We start from the raw sequence: 17,938 nt of genomic DNA, 5'->3' as shown, positions 1-17,938 counted from the left end.
GTTTTCAACTTCTTCTATTAGGGGTGGATTTTCAATGGTTACTTTTTCGTTCCTTAATTCCCTGTAAAATGATTTGACATTGGATTTTAACATTATATTTTGCTTGTAGTATTTGATTCTTTTCTCAAATCTGCGTATTCTCTGAGCTTTTGCTTGAACTTTTTGTTTAAGTGTTTCTTTCGCTGACCTTCTCTTGTTGAGTGTCCATATTTTCTCAAAATCTTCCTGCCTTTTCTTGATCTTACATCATTTCCAAAGATTATCTCAGTTAATATTGATATCTCCCTTCGCAATGATTCAATTTCAGTTTCAATTCTACTCCTCCTGTTTGATTTTCTTTTCCAATTTGGTATTGTTGGCTTTTGGGGTGTTAAACAGAGTCTTTCGATTACCTTAGCAACAGTGTAAATAATTTCATTTAACTTATTATTAAGCTTGGGTTTATTTGTTGTATGATTTCTTGTGTAACGCAGTTGCCAATTTTTATCTGTGTTTTATGTTGGTGTGCATTTGAGAGTTTATGAAGTGGTTCTCTATCATTCATATTTGTATGCCCTATAACTGCAAGCTCATTCAGAATTTCCTGCTTCATTTCAGTGATAGATACGCTGCTTCTTACTGCAAATTCCCTTCCAAAATTTCTTTGTTTGTTAGGTGATGCAACAGAAGGGATTCAGCATGGAAGATTTAATCCACGCACACACAGCATACACACACATACCGCACACACACACATAGCTCTCACATATACACATGCATTGTTTGCGGCTGATGCACCAGCAAGCACAAGAACTCGAGAATCCGCTGAAGCCACAAACTTCCAGTCCAAAAGGAAGTTAGAAGGAAATCTCACGTGCCATTAATGGTAACCAGTGTGACATATTTTCTTCCTCTTATCGAAAGTCCTGCAATCTTTCATGGTTGTTAATTCTTCTCATTTGATTAAGTTTTAAAAAAGAAAATTAACATAGACATAATAACACAATCTACACGCTCTCTCACCCCTCCACCCCCTTCTTTAAATAAAAATCATGAAAATGAATCCTCTGGGTTTTTTTCTCTGATATACATTGCATGCAATGCATTGGTTTCAAACTTTGGCACAAGGCCAGCAATTTCAGGGGTGGTGTTAACAGATTACATCGGCCTCAGTATCCAACTGCTACCTGGTTTATCGGCCCCGAATGGATGAAAGACAAAGTCGACCTCGACGGTATTTGAACTCGGAACGTAAAGACGGTCGAAATGCTGCTAAGCATTTCGTCCGGCATGCTAACGATTCGGTCAGTCCGCCGCTTTAGCATTGCAGATAACATATTAAAATTAATTCCGATCTATTCTACAGGCTTCTCTGAACTGTTCCAGAAAAAAAATCATTTTTCCTACTCCAATGCGGACTAATTATATTTGTAAGACATATACACCGGACTCCTTACCAAGAATCGAAACCTCGATCTTCACGCTTGTTTATATTGTTCTCGCCGTTTATGTTTAGAATTCATTCGTTTTACCTATTTAAATCGCCACCATTTTAGATGAGACAGGGTTTAATCTTGTTAACCCAATCCGGTCTATTGTCAATGGTCTAACTTGACTTTAGTACTGCAATAAATTCGAGATACCAAGAGAAAAATATTCTCTTTCCTCTGCAACTTCCAAACAGTTAACTATGACACCTTCTCGGGAGCTTCGCCCCATTTATCCCCCTCAAGTTAGGGATCACTATTAACAACTGCCATGGTAATAGATTATCCATCAAAACTAACTAAATTTTGTGTTTACTTCCCACTCGTCGCAGTTGCAGAACCGCGTAAGTAAAATCTACAGCAGTTCTTTGCAGTGCATCCAGAAATATTATCTAAGCAATGCACAGTCTTTCGCCAACTTGTCACATCTCTACGTGTTACAAGCAACTTGCTACATCGTGCCTGTTACGCCTTTCCCGTTACAATTATACCGTTATACATACAAAGACATGTTTGAAGTACATTTCGAAAGAAGCTAGAATCTTTATAAACGTCAGTCCCTTCATACCTGGGGCCTTGAGTTATTACTAGAAATAAAGGATAGTAAATAAAACTCAACATATATTAAAGAAGTAATGATTTCTTATATAAAATTGTCTTATATAAATAGGGAAGTCGATTGCATTAAAGAGATTAGGATTTCTTGATTAATATTAAAGAAATCACGAAAGATATTAAGACCATCAGAAGAATAAGAAACTATTTTGATTCCATTTCAGAACTTTGGAATGATTTCAAACAGTCAAATACACTGGACAAGATTAACTCTGTGGGATGTGGTATAAGAGTTTTCGACTCTTATTATTTCGTTGACAGTAAGACCTATTTTTGCTTATTTTTTTGTGTGCTTTTTTTTTCTTTTTCTTGTTTCTCATCTTTAATTCATTGATCTTCTGTCTCCAGTTCTTGTCGAAAAAATAAGAGAAATTAATGTCGCTCTCTTCTTCATCGCATTATTTCTTCTACTTACAGTCCTAATTCTTAGTTAAATATATTAGCAGTAAATTTATAATTCCTCTCCCCGAGATACCCAGCCACATGCCACTTCTCCTTCTCCCGTCATACATGCTATTACACCAACCAGATCACATCCTGCATCAATTATTATCCCCAATCTTTCATTTCTAGATTATACAACATTCAGGATCTCACTCCATACTCGCACTACTCTAAAGATGTCCAAACGGAACATTAATAAAATCGATCTATCGAATCAATAGACCATATCCATTCGTTTCCCTTGTACCTTCCAACGAAGTGAAACAGATTCATTTATGTTGTTATATTTCTTGTGTTTTCTCTTGCTTTTTTTTCTACTGCAGAAAAAGATATTAAGGATTTGACAACTTATTCAACATTTTCCTTCAAACAAAATCCATATCACAACCTTATTACCAAGGCCCAAATGGATGCTCACTCGGTTCTGGATTGTTCACGTTTATGTATGATATCTTCTACATGTACCGCCTTTTCATATACTGACACTAAGTGTTTACTAAAGAAACTTGTTGACCTTTAATGGAATTCACCCCAAAATTATTTACTTCTCAATGAAATGTGAGCAAGACTTCAACGGATCACGTTTGCTAATAATAATTATATAAGATAAAATGTGTATTTCTTCATAAATAAAATCAATTTAATTCAGTTATTTCTTTTGTTAATTTATTTTTATTGCTAACGTTTTTCCTTTTTAGTCTTCTCTTAGAAATCCATTCACACTTTGGATGATTTATAAGATTATTAAATTTACCCGAGTACCAATAGAACACTTGGGTATTATTTTATCAACCTTCAAAGAAAGAAACAAAAAATTAACAATAATAAGCAATAATAATCTCATGGCTTCTGATCGTAACTGACTGGAAGTGTCATCTTGTACATTGTTTTGTCCAGGTATAAAAAGATGGGCTACAGCAAATATTCTGCTCAATATCACAGATTTGCTTGTCGGTTGTTTGATCTTAAACAGTTGAGCATGTCATTTAATGGCTGACAATATGGGCACCTCTTGAAAGATGTGTGTTTTATTCATCATTCTTAAACAAACCTTATTCAGGGACCTTTTATATCTGCTTCCGTTGTTTTGTTTTATTGATTATGCGGTAATCCACCCCCACCCCACTGGCCTTATCCTTGTCCTCATCCCCATCATCATCACCATCATCATCACCACCACCACCATAATCACCATCATCATCTTCGTACCTGTGTGAATCACCATCGTCTTCATAGTAGTTAGGATACTGCTGCAGCTGTTCCTACTACTATAACTACCACTACAACTAATGATGATGATGATGATGATGATGACGATGATGATGATGATGATGATGAGGCCCTCCTCCCCACCAATGACGCAATACAAATATCCTTCAGACCAATATAAAACAGACGGCGATGTCGAGAAAATATATTTTTACAATTTCCTCTCAGGCACTCGACACTCAACGGTTCGCTCTGCAGTTTCAAGACTTTCAACGTTTCAAAATGCTCAAACTATTTCGCAGGTTGTCCACAATTTTTGGTAAGCTGAATATTCTTACATTTCTCTCCACACATTTCCAGTTTTCTTTTAAAATCAAACTCAATGGCAGTTTTAATGTGTTCCATAATAATATTTAGTGATTGTGTATAAATACGATGTTTTCTCTATAAAATGATTCTGTAGAAAACTAGCGCTACACGAAGAAATTTCACAATCATTTCCAAAATGATAAAATTGTTGGAATCCTGTAAGAAAACCGCAAAAATAAGGAATTTCTTTGGAAATTATTTCTTCTTTTTATCATTTACTTGTTTCATTCATTAAAGTGTGGTCCATGCTGGGGCACCACCTTAGAGAGCTTTAGTCGAATGAATCGGCCCCAGTTCTTATTGTTTTATAAGCCTGGTACTTATTGTATCGGTTCCTTACTGTCGGACTGCTATGTTACAGGGATATAAATATGCCAATACTGCTTGTCACATAACGATGAGGGATAAACAGACACACGCACACATATATATATATATATATATATATATATATATATATATATATATGTGTGTGTGTGTGTGTGTGTGTATATATATGTGTGTGTGTGTGTATGTATGTATGTATGTATGTATGTATGTATGTATGTATGTATGTATGTATGTATGTATGTATGTATATAATTGTTTTGCAAGGTTCTTGATGTGAATTCGTTTGTTGAAACAGATGTTGTATTTGGGGATGTCATATTGTCAGTTTAGCCAATGAAAATACGTGCACTATATATTTGGTGCTCGCTTACTTCAGCTTTATTTCATATTAATCGTATTTCGGCCAGAGTTCTTTCGTCACACTTCTGTCACCTCATCAGTGATCCTTTGCTTTCTTCTTTTCTTTTTTGTGTCTCTCCTTCCTAACGATCTGCTATTTTGTATTCCTGTTGTATGTGTCTTTATTTGCGCATGTGTATATCCCTGTGTGTGTGTCTATGTTTTGTAAGTGTGTGTATGGTAACTGCATTATTCATTATCAGTATCCCCTGTTTATTCACGTTCGTTTAATTAAATTTTATTTTACTTTATTCATTTGTTTTTATCAGTTCGAGGGATTTCATGAAATCGATTTTATGCATTGAAATTTCTTTTTTCTACAAAAAATGTTATGTATGTTTGTTCCTTAAACTTGAGTGTGATAGTATAGATCTATACATTTTTATGAATATGGTTCTATAAGGAGACTTATGATATATGTTACCGGCGTCGCTGAGGTAAGGAAAAACATTATAAACGACACCACTAATTGACACGTTATTAATTAGCGTAATAGCAGCATAGCCTTCAAAAAACATGGATTACATGCAAAATATGTGAGCAAGAGAAATAATATTCTTAATTTAAATTCAAAATACATTGAAAGTCAACAATGTTTGGTTTAGAAGCGATGAGAGGAACTGAAAGATACGGAAATAATTTTATTCTCAAACGCAGGTTAATGCTAATAACATAGCACGAATAGGATAAACTATCCATATTTCTTTAGAAAAATCTGTCGTTGGCCAGCCATGAGACTCGAACTCACATCCCTGCGATTACCATTAAGTTAAACTGCCCAGCGACGAATTATTTTGCAATTTTAGGATGTATAAATCTAGCTTTAAAAGACGCTATCGTACGTATTATACAAAATAAGTTGAAAGTCAAGAAACAGAATATGGCTAATTTCTCCAGTTCATGCTATATTATTAGCATCACCATGCGTTTGAGAATAAGATTATTTCTTCATCTGTATGATAGCGTCTTATAAAGCTAGAAGTAAATATCCGAAAATTGGAGAAGAACTTGTCGCTCGGCAGTTTAGCTTAATGGTAAAGCCCTTACCGCGTAGTCATAGGTATGTAAGTTCGAGTCTCATGGCTGGTCGCCAACAGATTTTTCTACAAAATATGGATAGTTTATCCTACTAATGCTATGTTGTTAGCATTATCCTACGTTTGAGAATACAATTATTTCTTTATCTCTATTTTTCAATATCCTTAAGATTATAAACTTGAAAAATTACAGGACAAGTTATTACACTTGGAAAAGTTCAAGACAACTTATTATATATGGTAAAATGCATAAAAAAATTACTTAAAATATTGCAGCTAAGGATAAAATGTGAATATTAAAATTTATTTGATTTTGATAAAAAAAAAGGTACTATCATTTTGTTAAAATATTGATACACATGAATACAGAGAAACAGAAGTCCCAATAGGCGCAGGAGTGGCTGTGTGGTAAGTAGCTAGCTTACGAATCACATGGTTCCGGGTTCAGTCCCACTGCGTGGCATCTTGGGCAAGTGTCTTCTGCTATAGCCCCGGGCCGACCAATGCCTTGTGAGTGGATTTGGTAGACGGAAACTGAAAGAAGCCTGTCGTATATATGTATATATATATATGTACGTGTGTGTGTGTTTTTGTGTCTGTGTTTGTCCTCCTAGCATTGCTTGACAACCGATGCTGGTGTGTTTACGTCCCCGTCACTTAGCGATTCGGCAAAATATACCGATAGAATAAGTACTGGGCTTACAAAGAATAAGTCCCGGGGTCGATTTGCTCGACTAAAGGCAGTGCTCCAGCATGGCTGCAGTCAAAATGACTGAAACAAGTAAAAGAGTAAAGAGAGAGTATATAACTAAAGCTTTATACAAAATAAAATAGTATACATGGTAGGCAAATTCCTCATGTGAAAAATAGGCATCAAGACTAAAAATGGGAAGACTTGGCAATAACTCAGGCAATAACTCCAGCAAATTTTACTGTGGATTTGTAGTTATAGGTAGATTTTACAGCAATATATAACTAATTTTGTATTGTTCTATTTATTGTACTAATTATATTCTACTATTTTCAACATTCTAATTATTAATTAATAATTTAAAAAATGAATATGTTTTAAAGTGCAAAAAATATTTTGAGTTATTTTTAATTTTTCATATAAGTAACACGCACACACAAATAGAAGTAATAACCTGTAATGAAATTTTTAGTTTTAATAAAAGCTAATATTTTCTAAATCCAAATATTTTCATGTCTAATAACTTTTCCTGTAATTTTCCAGGTTTATAATCTTAAGAATATTATTTCTCTTGCTCGCATTTTCAATATAAATATGTATGCATTTATGTTTGTATGTGTATGTATATATATATATATATATATATATATATATATGTATGTATGTATATATGCGCATACATGTATTTAGGTATGTATGTGTATGTATGTCCGTCTGTATGTATGCATGCGAGTATATATGTATGTATTCGTATGTATGTATGTTTGTATATGTTTGTGTATGTGTGTGCAGATTTGTATATTTTATGTATGTATTCTCATGCATATAGCTGCATATCTATACATGCTCATATATGTTTAAATGATAAATTTCTGGCCAGTTTTACAGATTTTTACAGTTCCAGTGATGAACTGGATCTGTTGTCTCTCCATTAGCTTTCTCCTTTCTGGTTTTGAGAAGCCTAATTTCTGCTAATTGCTATTTAGGCGGTGTGTTACATATCTTGCATAAATATGTATGTATGTATGTATGTATGTATGTATGTATGTATGTATGTATAATAATTCCATTCATATTTAGGGTTCTTTGAAGGAATACTAAACTGACTTGGAGGAAGAATGAAAGGTGAATCTAATTTGAGTGCGAAAAGAACTTAGGATGGTAAGCTTCGCGACTAAATACCGGATGCAATTTTGTCACGTTTTATTGATTCTTCCAATCGTCGACTTATATCGAACATCTTTCCCTCGAAATCATTAAACTGAAATACGATCGTTAGAAGAGAAGGAAAATCCCTTCCAATTTGCATGTTAACACGACATAAGCCAATAGATTTATTTTTATATTCGTTTTAAGTCTAAGGATTTCCAGCGTTGACTCAAGGACACGTATTTGTATATCGGAAAGTGAAAGTGAAAGTGTTTCAAACACCGTAGTAACAGAGGAGTTTGTCAGATGGTTCAGTGACAAAAACCAGTTGAATAAGGTTTAGCAGATAACAAATGAATACAAACATGTTCATACAGGCTACACTCAGAAATAAAAACTGTGAATACAGAATATGGTTTCAAATAATTAAATGTCTGCTTGAGAAGCAGTAAAATCAATGACGGAATCGATATAATGTTGATGAAAAAGTACAGAACAAGTTTTTTACAGCTGGGAAAAGCGCGGGACAAGCATATTTGTATTTAAAATATTGCAGCTGAAATTAAAATTTTAAAATACTTAGATTTATAAAAACTGAAAATAATAGCTTTTATTAGCTACTCTATAATTAAAAACTTAACTCAAATAAAAACTGTTAGCAAAAACTAAAACAATTTTTATAGCCCCATTAAAAAGGATTTTTTTTCAATTATAAGTATTTAAGAACTTCAATAAGTTTTTAAATAGTTTTCAGTTAAAATTCCTATTTTGCTCATCTTTTTGATAAAAAGTGTCACACTGCAATTCACTGATAAAAATATCATAAGGATGGTCTTTTGGAAATTTCAAAAAAGTCTACGGTATGGTTGTCGCAGTGTCTCGAAATAAAGCGAAGGAGAATGCAAGAAACCTGTGCACGGAAAAATGTGTACCAATTGAGAACAAAGAAAAGCCGTGCAATGGAAACACCACAAGAAACAGAAACACGGACAAATACTGATCGGCTGAAGAAACAGGACTCCAGGGAAAACACGACGCTGCCACAAATTCAGCAGCGACAAGCAACTAGGTACGATAGCAATGGAGAGTTGGTCAGCAAAGAACTGGCAATGAGAGAATGGCTACGGAAGATGATGTGGCAGATTTTCATGAGAAAGAACGAAACCCAAGCCTTATGTTGCACTATCCATCCCGATATCATCACTTCAGCCTGCTCAATCTGATGGGTATCTAAGAGATCAGCAGTGAATTTTTTGCTCTCTTTGAGAATAGAGTGATGTTTTTTTGGTCTTTCATGTTTTTTCAACAAGTTTTAGCATCCAATCGTTGGTTGCTTCGAGGTATTTGGCCAGTCCGATTGTGGTGGTTTTGTATGTAAGTTCAAGCTGGATCAAACCTCGACCTCCCTGAGCTCTGGGAAGGTAAAGGCGATCTTATTGGTGCATCTTATTGCAAGTCAGTAGCTTGCAGATTTTTCTGTCAATTTTCATTATTTCACTGGTATTCCAGTTAAGCATATGGAAACTATAAAGAACAACTGGTACTGCTAAGGAATTTATGGCTAACACCTAATTATATGCATTCAGCTCAGACTTCAGGACTGCTCGAACTCTTCTATAACATTCTTTCCTAACCTTCTCTTTCATGCTTGTATGCTGGATACTAGAGCCTTCATTTATTCCTAGGTATTTATAGATTTGTTCCTGCTCAAGTTCCTTTATTACTATTTCGACATCTAATTCAATTGAACTAGACTTTACCAATTTCCCTTTCTTAAAACTGGCTTTGGCACACTTTTCAAGGCCGAACTCCATTCCGATATCATCACTGAATCCTTTCACAGTATTGTAATAATCCTTCAAGCTCTTCATCATCTTTGCCATATAGCTTTAAGTCATCCATATAAAATAGATGGCTTTTTTTCCTGTTGTCAATTTTGTAGCCATATCCTGTTCTATTCAGTTCACTTGAGAGTGGTATTAGTGCTATGCAGAAAATTAGTGGTGAAAGTGAGTCACCTTGGAAAATTCCGCAGTTGATGCTAATGTTGTTTGAGTGCAATACTCCATTAGAATGATATAATTGGAGCTTCGTGTTCCATAGTGACATATTATACTTTAAAATATCTGAAATCACAGGAGAAATTTTGAAAATGTTCAGTGATTTCAGAATCCACGAATGTGGTATTGTCAAAGGCTTTTTTATAATCAATCCATGAAGAGCTGAGATTTCTGCGCTTGTTATGGCAGTTCTCAAGTATCATGCGATTAATTAGGAGCTGATCTTTGCATCCGTATGAGCCTCCTCGGCATCCTTTTTGTTCAGTGGGAAAGAGGTTATTCTCTACCATAAACGTATATGTTTTCTCTACTAGAATAGATGTCAAAATCTTACAGGTAGTAGATAAACATGTTATAGGCCGGTGGTTTTTTGGGTCTTTCGTTTTGTTATTTTGGGGGAGGAGGTAAGTAATACCATTTACCATCCAATGTGGTGTTTTTTCCGGGTCTTTCATGATACTATTAAATAGTATTACTAACATTTTGTGTGCGGACGAGAGTGATGAGAGCCAGAAATTTGGTAGTCTATCAATACCAGGGGATTTCCACTTATGAGCCTTCGTTAGTGCCCTCCTTATGTCGGCGATTGAGATGTCTTCCCATACCTGTTCTTGTAGATTTTTTTAGGCATCTTGGGTGCGTTTGATCCACTCTGCATTTTCATTGTATGGTTTCTCATCACTCCAGATCCCCTTCCAAAGGTTTTCAATTTCTTCCATTAGGGGTGAATTTTCAATGGTTACTTTTTCGTTCCTTATTTCCCTGTAAAATGATTTGGCATTGGATTTGAACATATTTTGTTTGTAGAATTTGATTCTTTTCTCAAATCTGCGTATTCTCTGAGCTTTTGCTTGAACTTTTTGTTTAAGTGTTTCTTTCGCTGACATTAGTTCTTCTCTTGTTGAGTGTCCATATTTTCTCACAATCTTCCTGCCTTTTCTTGATCTTACATCATTTACAGAGATTAGCTCAGTTAATATTGATATCTCCCTTCGCAATGATTCAATTTCAGTTTCAATTCTACTCCTCCAGTTTGATTTTCTTTTCGAATTTGGTATTATTGGCTTTTGGGGTATTAAACAACGTCTTTCGATTACCTTAGCGACAGAGTAAATAATTTCATTGAATTTATTAAGATCGGGTTTTAGTTGTTGTATGATTTCTTGTGTAACGCAGTTGCCAATTTTTATTTGTGTTTTATGTTGGTGTGCATTTGAGAGTTTATGGAGTGGTTCCCTATCATTCATAGTTGCATGGCCTACAACTGCAAGCTCATTCAGAACTTCTTGCTTCATTTCAATGATAGATTTTCTGTGTTGTTCAACAAATATGTGGTCTTCAAATTCTGTTTCGACATCATTTTCCGGGCTGTTTTTCTAGGGTCATTATATTTTCCTTCTTCTTCAGGATCTTGAGTCGTTTCGGCAGATGGTCGCCTTTCAGTCAATGCTTGTGGCCCAACATGCCTCTTCTCAGCTTCGTTATTTCTTTCCTGACTTACATTTAAGTCATTCTCTACCACGTTTTTAATAGAGGTTAATTCTGCATCTGTGAGTCTGGCATTTCTGAAGATATCTCTTCTAACATTTGCTAATCTGTTTTCATCCAGGTTTGGTCTGCTAGCTGGATTCCGGCTCTTCCAAATTCTGTAGGAGTTTGCGGTGTGTTTTTCTTCGGTTGGCCTGCTTAATGCAAAGTAATAAGCATATGTTACTTCTTTATATTCTTCCCGGTTCCATTTAGTTCTTTTACTTTTTTGATTTTCTGGTCGTTGTGGTGGTGAACTTTAGGGGCTTAATTTGGGACAAATCCCGTTTAAGTGACCTTCCAGGTTCAAATTCGGGGAAGATATTCTGCCATTTGAAATTTTTTTGCCATCAGGCTGGCAGCTTCCTTTATAACCATTGGACAAGCGATTCGGTGTACTGTTAAAAATTTTCTTTTCAAGTAAAGTTAAATTATTAAGTATTCATTAAAAAAATAAATAAATAAAATAAAATAAAATACGAATAAAAGATTTATTGCTGCTGCTACAACTACTGGGGCTGCTACTGTTGCTAATGATGATAAAAGAGGCCCTCTATATGAAAATTAGTGGTTAAATCTTATTACTATCATTATTATTATTATTATTATTATTATTATTATTATTATTATTATTATTATTATCCTCTCTTTTAGCACCACAATATTATCACAATATTCATGTCTATTAAAGAGTAAAAAATTTATCTATTTATTATTTCTCATTATTCATAAATAATAAAACTATACAACGTGAAACAGTTCCACACCATTACGAAAAACTACAAAAGACAACATTGATTTATCTATTTTCTTCTTCTTACAGGAAGATGTCCTTTAGATTTTATTGACAAAGCTAGTATACCTTCGAGTACCTTTGATAGCTTGAGTTACTTTACTGACATCAGTTACACGAAATGTCTGCTTCGAAGATCATAGAACTGCTGAATTGCGTTTTTACAAGGATTGGACTTACACCGAAATAAACAGAGGTAAGGGCGTCATTTTCTTGTTTTTATTTATTTATTTTGTTGGAATTATACACAGTCAGTTGGACAAGACTAAGGCACCACCTTCAAAAATGTGTTAGTCTGTTATATTGAGGTCAGGACTTTGATTTACTTGGCTCTATCATTGGTTAAGTCCAACGTCATATAAAGGTACGGACTCAATACCAAATTAGATAGATAGATAGATATATAGATAGATATATAGATAGATAGATAGATAGATAGATAGATAGATAGATAGACAGACAGATAGACAGTTAGATAGCTAGGTAGATAGATAGGCTGACTGACAGACAGATTGACAGAGAGACAGACAGACAGACAGACAGATAGATAGATAGATAGATAGATAGATAGATAGATAGATAGATAGATAGATAGATACATACATACATACATACATACATACATACATAGATAAACAGATGCATACATACATACATTCACGGATGCATGCATGCATACATACATACGTAGATACATACATACATACATACATACATACTTGCATTCATACATATATAGATGCATGCATGCATACATACATAATACATGTACACGCACACACTCATGCGAAGAGTTAACTACTAAATACTCGATGAACAAGAGGGATAAAGATAGCCCCAAACCTCCATGCTGTGATGAAAAATGTCGGCTCTGTGGAAGATATCAGTCCTAAGCAATGCTGATTTTTGTAGGTGTTCTATATTCACACTTGCAGCAGTCTTTTTCAGCCATGTTGGCAGTTCAGTGTTGATATTTCCAAGTGCACCAATTATAATTGCTATCAATTCTCCTCTCTTCATTGGCCCCAACCTTCGTATTTCTCACTTCAAATGGTCTTCACCTTGATCCTGTTGTCACCCGGGCATGCTGTTCCCATTTTTATACATGTTCTTCCATATAAAAATTCACCATAACGATGTCTGGTTTCTGATATCTGGTCAGGTGATTTCCATGGATCATTGCATCTGACAGGATTTTGCAATTCTCATTTTCGATGACTCCTTCAGGCGTTTGCTCAACGTCTTTGCTCTTTGTAGGCCGTGATTTCCACAGAACTCCTAATGGGTTATTCGTGCCACATCGTCATGGCATCTTTTGTATAAGCGTTGTGTCAATTTTGGGCATATTAGTGCTTCTGTCTCTATCTTCAGGTCACTCCTCCTCATTCATAACCACCGGTCCTCTCTTATATGTCTTGGCGTTCACATCTCTTGCAAAATGACCGTACATTTTCTTTACCTTCGATGCTTTTTCTTTTTTCGTTCATTTTTTTGCTTTAAGTTCTCTTTAGTTACACAATTTTCAGTGTCGATGATGCCATCTTTCCTGTGTTTCAAGAATGGTTTCACAACATTTTGTATATTCCACCCTAGGCTGTTTTTTTTTTCTGCTTCGATACAGTCCTAGTACCTGATCAAGCCACTCCCACACTTTCTTCGGGACAAGTGTCACTTTTAGGGTGGAAAGCTCTGTGCGCTGTCAAAATGTTTCTGGTCTTGGTATTCTTCATTTCTCTCTTTTGCCATTTTATAATTCCCACTCCATACCGAAGTGATGCTATCGCCCACGTATCGACTGCTTGGATTTTATTCTATCCAGTCAATTTTGAGCGCAACACCAACCTCAGTCGTCTGACATACTAGGGCCCCTAGTCTGTCTATGAAGATAGCTTCCTCATAGACAGACTAGGACCCCAAATTAACAACATGCTGGTTATTTTCAGCCAGTATATTATTCAGCTACATCTGGGTGCGTGTATAGCGGTATGGCTACCAAGTTTCTCTTATGTTATATTTTATAGCATATATTTTCTAGTTAGTTTGTTTACAGTTAATGCAACGCTACTTATTATGTTTCCTATTTGGAAATAGATAAAATTATTTAGCTTTTAAAGTAGGGATATATAATGATAAGACCGTCACTTATAACTTAAGTGTTATCATTATACGCAGTCCTAACTACAGCTATATAAATGCCGTAGAGAAATATACTTTCTGGAACGCTAACGAACATTAGCGGGCATGTATATTAAATATATTTTCGTGTTCTTTTGACTGCTATAAAAAGTACAGTTTAATAATTACAGAAATACATTTCATATATAGTTTAAGAACTTCCTGCATGGATGGTAGTCCAGGGATCATTCTCAAATTATCTTCAGTTCATTTTTTATCGTCCCAAGTGCTTCTACAATCACTGGTATTGTAACCGTCTCGTGATGCCATCTTTGCTCCTACTACTGTGTGGAATTATTAAATATTGTTTAGTTTCGACTTTTGTCTTGTACTTGAGATTATCAAAAATATGTGAGGGCTGGAGGTGATTGTAGGAGAAAGAGGAGTAGCTTAGGGGTGGGGCGGATTTTTTTGAATTTTCCTTTCCTTTCTTTTAGGTTTCGCGAGTCGGACATCTTTACAGAAGTTTCCTCATTTAAACTTGCAGTTTTGATACAACCATTTGGTTTATTTTTGTCTTGTTTTTTCTTAATCTTAAATCTATTATTCAAGAAGGATATTGTCATTTTAAGAACACAAGTGTTTGGAACTGAATTGGAACTGGTTATATGATAAAGAGCGTGGTTGGATAGCTTAGAAATTCCTCTCAAAATCGCGTGACCCTAAAACACAGTATTTTCGGCTAGTACATTTTACCATCATCTCAAGTCGACCAAAGCTTTGTAAGTGAAATTACAGAGAAACTGTGTAGAATCCTGTCCAGTTGGTAACAGTTGTAATTTAAAGGTGAAACCGTGTCGCATTGTCTCAATCTGATTCTATCTGAGAATGTTCTGTGACTTGTACACTAATTCAATGAGTAAGTTGTCCTGAGGATCGAATTCATCGTCGAAATCAACGGAGATCCACGTAATCATCATATCAAATGTATTTTCATAATTCTTCTCAAATTCTTATCGTCAGTTCTATGTTAGTAAGATTTCTACTTTGTAATTAACCTTGTTAATTTCTGAGAGTGTGCAAGAGATCGTGAAATTGTTTAAATTGCTGATATCATCATTTACCGTTGATTACCAATATGTTAGAATGCTGAACATCCTTTGCTACACTGCTTATAGTGTCCCTTCGTTCGGATCTTCTATTGATTTCTGTATACGTTCTAAAATCTCGTCAGCTTAATAGGAATTTATCCGACTGATACAGCAACAGAAAAAAGAATAATATTCCTCACGGTCATTAGATGTGTGTGTGTGTGTGTGTGTGTGTCCACATCCATTTTATTTAGAATTCTCTTTTGAATTTTGTTTGTTTGGAATTATATTTCTCCCAAATTTCGCGACAAAAGTTTGCAGTAATACTCATACCAAAGCACCTCAAATTCCAGCCCTTAAAAACCGTTCTCTGCCCCTCACTCTATTTTATATACTTCCCCTTTCGCTAATTGACCCCCACTTCATTTATCGTTACATACATACACGTTGCACACATACACGCCACACACACACGCGCGCGCGCGCGCGACCGCACACAAATTCACACAGGCATACACGTGAATACGTGGACGATAATCTTCTCAACAGAAGTGTTACAACCATTTCCGGTTGTTTATATGCGTCAACCCTGTGTATGTCTATTGCTGGTATATTATTGTCACGTAATACAGCCTGGAATGAAATGGAGAATAGCGAGGAGACTCCGGAAAGGAGATACAGAAAAGGAGATTAAGGAGAGAAAGACAAAGAGAACAGAGATCAGATTTCGGTGAGGAACAACTGGAAGCTACACAGAAAGCAGATTGTGGCTATTGGTTAAACCGAAGAGGAAGAACATGCACGCTAAGAAGTAAGGCCTCTGACGATCGTAAATATTGCTTGTAACAGAGATTGCAGTGCCGGCAGGAGAAGACATAGATTACCAGCTGTCAATGAAATTTCTATATTTTCGAGACATTCCCATGGACAGGCTCCATTCAATAAAGATTTTCGAGTTTATCCACAAAAATAATGATGTGTCACTGATTAATCTAAACGTTTTCAAGTCGAAATTGAGCCCGAAGACATACTTTGTTTTTCTCCTTTCCGTGAACCAGGATGGCAACAAAAAATGGTAGAACTATTCCATATTTTAGTGATGAGGAATTCTGTACATTGGTTATATTATTAGGAAGGATATGTGTCCTCGGGCATATATATATATATAGCCACGGGAATATAGCGTAATGGTTAAGGGCGCGGGCTACTATCCTCAAGATTCCAAGTTCAATTCCAGGCTGTATAATAATAATAATAATAATAATAATAATAATAATAATAATAATAATAATAATAATAGATATGGCATGCCCTGTTGACAAACTATGCAATAAAGAATAAAGAAATGTCGATAGATATGACAGGTTAACTAGGGAGCTTAAGTAGTTGTTTTCGATGAAAATGGTGGTAGTAGTACCAGTAATTGTCGGGGTCCTGGGAACAGTGAGTAAAAATCTTGAGAAGTCCATGGAACAAATAGAGGCGGCAATAAAGGAGGAGAACTTGCATAAAACAGCACTACTTGGAATTGTTAGAATACTCTGGATGGTGAGTGAAAAATAAGAGGTGTTACCTTAGTTCACTGGTAATGAACAGCTAACACCGTAATAGATTTCCAGCGTGAGTGAGAAGCTGTGCAAAATAATAATAATTGTAATAATAATAATAATAATAATAATAATAATAATAATAGATATGGCATGCCCTGTTGACAAACTATGCAATAAAGAATAAAGAAATGTCGATAGATATGACAGGTTAACTAGGGAGCTTAAGTAGTTGTTTTCGATGAAAATGGTGGTAGTAGTACCAGTAATTGTCGGGGTCCTGGGAACAGTGAGTAAAAATCTTGAGAAGTCCATGGAACAAATAGAGGCGGCAATAAAGGAGGAGAACTTGCATAAAACAGCACTACTTGGAATTGTTAGAATACTCTGGATGGTGAGTGAAAAATAAGAGGTGTTACCTTAGTTCACTGGTAATGAACAGCTAACACCGTAATAGATTTCCAGCGTGAGAAGCTGTGCAAAGACAATAATTGTAATAATAATAATAATAATAATAATAATAATAATAATAATAATAATAATAATAATAATAATAATAATAATAAATAATAATAACTATAATAATAATAATAATAACTATAATAATAATAATAACAACAACACCAGCAAAAATACCTGAGGAAGGCTGGAGAGTAAATCAACCGAAGCGTTATGGTAATAATAAACAAGATGTGGCCTCATATCCGTCCAATGTAAATAATGAATAAATGGTAGGAAATATTCTCAATCGATGGAACATCACATTGTTGCCGCAGAGTAGTCAAACATGAGTAGATCAATCCCATTATTCAAGGGTGGGGGGGATCTTCCAGCATTGCGCGGTAGACTTCTGCTTACAAGTGGAAGCCAATAACCTGGATTTTATCAAGAAACAACAACAAATATTGAACGTGGAACTTTACAAAAGCTCAGATGATCATCTAAATAAGGTTGCGCATAATACTGGTTTTCGGGCTGGACACACACATACACTTATTCATCCGTCTTCATTCCAAGAATTTCCAAGAAACATGCAAGAATGGTATTACGAGGCAATGGCTTTAGTAAGGCAACATGGCTCGCCTGATATTTTCAT

General features: G+C 35.1%; 1 long non-coding RNA gene across 1 annotated transcript; it reads left to right on the top strand.

The window, feature by feature from the left end:
• Nucleotides 1-477: 477 nt before the first annotated feature.
• Nucleotides 478-11,112, top strand: LOC118766744. The gene is made up of 3 exons (XR_005002651.1): nucleotides 478-596; nucleotides 8,016-8,018; nucleotides 11,076-11,112. It is a non-coding gene; the product is annotated as an uncharacterized LOC118766744 (long non-coding RNA).
• The last annotated feature ends 6,826 nt before the right edge of the window (nucleotides 11,113-17,938 follow it).

Source organism: Octopus sinensis, linkage group LG17, assembly GCF_006345805.1.
Source record: "Octopus sinensis linkage group LG17, ASM634580v1, whole genome shotgun sequence".
In the NCBI taxonomy this organism is placed as follows: domain Eukaryota; kingdom Metazoa; phylum Mollusca; class Cephalopoda; order Octopoda; family Octopodidae; genus Octopus; species Octopus sinensis.
This window is presented reverse-complemented; position numbering and strand designations above follow the sequence as displayed.